This window comes from Otolemur garnettii, unplaced genomic scaffold (assembly GCF_000181295.1).
Source record: "Otolemur garnettii isolate 467f Iridium unplaced genomic scaffold, OtoGar3 scaffold00101, whole genome shotgun sequence".
In the NCBI taxonomy this organism is placed as follows: domain Eukaryota; kingdom Metazoa; phylum Chordata; class Mammalia; order Primates; family Galagidae; genus Otolemur; species Otolemur garnettii.
Genome location: NW_003852496.1, coordinates 205,199 through 209,490, shown reverse-complemented (window position 1 = coordinate 209,490; position 4,292 = coordinate 205,199). Strand labels below are relative to the sequence as shown.

At 46.8% G+C, this 4,292-nt stretch overlaps 1 long non-coding RNA gene and 1 pseudogene across 1 annotated transcript in view; both read left to right on the top strand.

The window, feature by feature from the left end:
* The window catches only part of LOC111727345, a 13,861-nt gene extending 12,913 nt beyond the window's left edge, over positions 1 to 948 (top strand). Inside the window, exon 3 of the long non-coding RNA XR_002774922.1 lies at positions 878 to 948. This is a non-coding gene — a long non-coding RNA (uncharacterized LOC111727345). The remainder of the gene's footprint in view (positions 1 to 877) is intronic.
* Positions 949 to 1,437: 489 nt separating this feature from the next.
* LOC111727361 lies at positions 1,438 to 1,563 on the top strand (annotated as a pseudogene).
* The last annotated feature ends 2,729 nt before the right edge of the window (positions 1,564 to 4,292 follow it).

Below are 4,292 nucleotides of genomic sequence, written 5' to 3'. Positions count from 1 at the left end.
ATGTGATCAAATGCATGTAAGTGTCCCGCTGGCACCCATCTCTATGTGATCAAATGCATGTAAGTGTCCCACTGGCCCCCATCTCTATGTGATCCAAAGCATGTAAGCGTCCCACTGGCACCCATCTCTATGTGATCAAATGCATGTAAGCGTCCCGCTGGCACCCATCTCTATGTGATCAAAAGCATGTAAGCGTCCCACTGGCACCCATCTGTATGTGATCAAATGCATGTAAGCGTCCCGCTGGCACCCATCTCTATGTGATCAAATGCACATAAGTGTCCCACTGGCCCCCATCTCTATGTGATCCAAAGCATGTAAGCGTCCCACTGGCACCCATCTGTATGAGATCAAATGCATGTAAGCGTCCCGCTGGCACCCATCTCTATGTGATCAAAAGCATGTAAGCGTCCCACTGGCACCCTTCCCTATGTGATCCAAAGCATGTAAGTGTCCCACTGGCACCCTTCCCTATGTGATCAAAAGCATGTAAGTGTCCCACTGGCACCCTTCCCTATGTGATCCAAAGCATGTAAGTGTCCCACTGGCACCCATCCTTATGTGATCAAATGCATGTAAGCGTCCCACTGGCACCCTTCTCTATGTGATCAAATGCATGTAAGCATCCCACTGGCACCCTTCTCTATGTGATCAAAAGCATGTAAGTGCACCCATCTCTATGGAATTCAATGCATGTAAATGTCCTGCTGGCACCCGTCTCTATGTGATCAAAAACATGTAAGCATCCCACTGGTGCCCATCTCTATGGGATTCAATGCATCTAAGTGTTCTACTGGCACCCATCTCTATGTTTTTCAAAGTGCTTTGTGATCGCAGGTTCTCTCATTTCCATTCTCTTGTTGGCTTTTCATGACAGACCTGCACCTTGACAAGGCAGGGGACCCCCCCCCCATTTCCATGACTCTTCAGAGGTTCAGACAAGGGAAGAGAAGAAAGTGAGTCACCTGAGGTCATAGGCTTGCAGGTGATGGAGCAAGGACCTCACTCACTAATTACAAAAGTTTTCCTGTTTATTGTTATGGGTTTTCTGTGGATCATAATCATACTTTATCTTTTCTAACAATTGTGCATTCTATTTTTATTTTATTTCATTACTCAAAAATTCTACAATAAAAATGACAGCTTTTGTTTATTTCTCGGACTTGCTGAGTGTGCCTCTTGAGGAGCCCTGCCATAAAGCATGATGTGTAAAGTGCTTAGAGCAGCACCTGGTGCACAGTTAGTGCTGCCTAGGTGGTGTGTCACCATCTCTTCATTGTCCTGTGCCCATCTGCCTCACAAGCACAGCCAGCCTCATCCTCCCTCCCATGCCCTAGACATGGGTGTAGCTGGAGAGGGCTTTGATTGTGTTTGATCCCATCATCTCTGCCTATGGTGAGGACTCAGTAAACCTCTATTGACTTAAATGTATGCCTGAGCTTTGCACAGTGGCAATATGGTAGCTAGGTATAATTATTGCTATTTGAAACATTTTTCCAATATCCCTCTGTGATGACTTGCAATATTGTTGGCATTGGCAATTTTTGATAATCTCTATAGAGACTGAATAAAAACTTTAAAACAATGGGTGCCTGAATGAATTGGGGGACAGATAGAGGTCCAGCAGTTCTGGACCTCATGGCCAGAGGAAAGGAGTGTGTCAGAAGCAGTGATGTTCTTAAAGGGTAGACGGTCTCTAAAGATGGCCACCACCAATTCCTTCCCACCCTGTCTGCACTTGGTGTTCCTTATGCCAAGAAGTAGAACCTTTGTCGTCAGTTCTTGGATCTGAACTGGCCTTAGTGACTTGCTTGATGGATGGGTTGTGGTGGGAATAACATTCTGAAACTTCTGAGGCCAGGCTGCAAGGCTTCCTTCCTCCTGTATCTCTTAATATGCCACTCTGGGAACCAGTCATTCTTGGATTACTCCTTCTTGGAATCTACCTTTTGTACTGTAAGAATCGCAAGCCACATTAAGAGGCCACGTATGAGTATGCCAGGCAGGAGCCCCCACTGAGATTCCAGGCGACAGTATCAGCCTCCAGCTCTGTGACCGGATGTCCAGCCCAGCTGAGCCTTCAGATGACTTTCACCCCAGCCAGCAACTGACTGCAACCACGTAAGAAACCCAGAAAGAAACTACTAAGCACAGTCAATCCACAGAGTCTTTAAATAATAATGAACTATTATTTTAAGCTACTATATTTTAGGGGTGGTTAAAAAAAAAAACCAGTGCTGATACTTGTACATCGCTTCCCTTCTCAGGATCCAGCAGTGAACACCCAATTCATTGGCCAAGAACTGATAATGTGCTAAAGCAGAGAAATATAGTCCTCCCTCAAAGAGAAGTAGCAAGCAATCAGGAATAATGACAAGGGAATGAAGTGGCTCGGTATAATATAGACACAGCAGTACGCTGCATGTGTACATACTAGCAATAAGCCTTTACAAAACAAAGTGAATAAGAATTCTTTTCATAACTATGATAACAGAAATAAAGTATATAGAAACAACATTAACACCACAGATACATTCTAGTACCTGGTATACTCCCCAGGAGGCTGTGAGAGGTTTTGTAATGAGCTCATTAGCAGAGATTGCATACTGAGAGATTTCTGGCAAAATTGCAAATAGGAAGATTGCTTCCGCCAAATGACTAAAAATGTTCTTTTGAACTATTAAAAGGTTGCTACCTATGTGCTAGGGTTGGGATAAGATGGTGAAGTAGAATGGCTGGTCTCCCTGAAGTCTGCTACAAGTGAAGGGTGGGTTAGGACTGAGAGTTGGCCCCCACAGGCACAGCTGATGGGTAGCTCTGCGGAGCTGGCCTTCTCTGGGTGTCCAGCCCCAGTCACAGCAGATGACCTCCAGAGAAGGCAGGTGTCCTTCAGGGAAGCGAGTGTCTCTGACATCAATTCCTCTAGAAATATGCGTAAACAAACCACAGCGTTCACCTGTGACACTGAATGGACATGCTGGAATTCCTGACCTTTGGGAGTGAGACTAAGCAGCAGATTATCTTTCTAGAAAGGATCCCATGGGTTCACAGGACATATGAATGGTACCTCTTGTGCCTACTGACTTCGGTAATCTTGTCCCCAATCCCAAGCTGAGAAGAGCCTATGTTTTAGAGGTGTGAATGACAAGGGGAGGGAAGAGATAAGTGAGACAAGCCTTTCCCAGGTGCATACTTCTGCTCAGGTATGCCATGTCCCAGGCTTTTCCTTCCCCAGTGTTCTGTTCCCTGGTACGCCCTTCCCTGGGTGTGCCCTTTCCCAGGTGGCATTTGGCTTCCTCACCTTCTCTATGGTTCTGCTCAGCTATCACTCTTACTGTGAAGCTTCCCTCCCCACACTGTCTAAAATGTGACCTCCCTCAACTTCCCCTTCCCTTTCCCCTACTTCATTTTTGTCCATGTCACATACCCTATAATTTCCATCTCCATTTTCTTCATTGTCAGTCCCAGACCATGAAAGTTCTGCCTGTGAGGTGTGTTTTCAAACTGTGTCAGCTGCTATATCTCAGTGTCTAGGCCAGGTGTGTAGCACACACGTACCAAGAGGATGAATTGATTAGATGTGTCTGTCTTCCTTCCCTAACTTCAAACTTTTGGAATGCCCCAAGGCTAACACATAACAGCCACCTGTTTCAATGTTGATTGATCTCAGTGACTTGTCCCATCCACAATGGCATTGTGAAGACACCAGTAATTTCCTGAAACTCAGAAACACCTTCCCAGGAAGGATTTCCCAGAGTATCCCTGGTGGGGAGCTCCCTGTACCAGCTGTGAAGCTCTGTGCCTCACAAAGAAGCATTGCATTAGAAAGTGGCCTTGCTGGGCCATAAGGGATCAGTTGTGAAATTTCCTGGGCCACAGCACTAATCCTGAACTTGGCATGCGCAGTGCTGACTGTTTTAGCTTGTGCCACCAGAGCCTATAACCCTTAGACCTCCCTCCTTCCCTTTCTCAGCCCCATCCCTGCCTTGGGCCAGCAGAGCCTGCAGGGGTCTGTCTTCCCTGCCTGGCCTGGCCCTTCTACAGCCTGGGGGCAGGTGGGGGACTAAAGCCAAACCACCCAGGGATAGGCTCCCAGGGCACAGACCCTGGATTACAGCAGAGGAATATCTAGAGCATGCATCTATTTGTGTGTTCATTAGCTCACTCTGGAACAATCTTCGAATCCTTCCACCTGTAGACACTCTGTGGTGCTAAGACACAAAGCCAAGTCAATAGATACCCACTGTGCGCCCTGCAGTGGGGAAGAGGGTCCCGAGCGATCAGCTCACAAG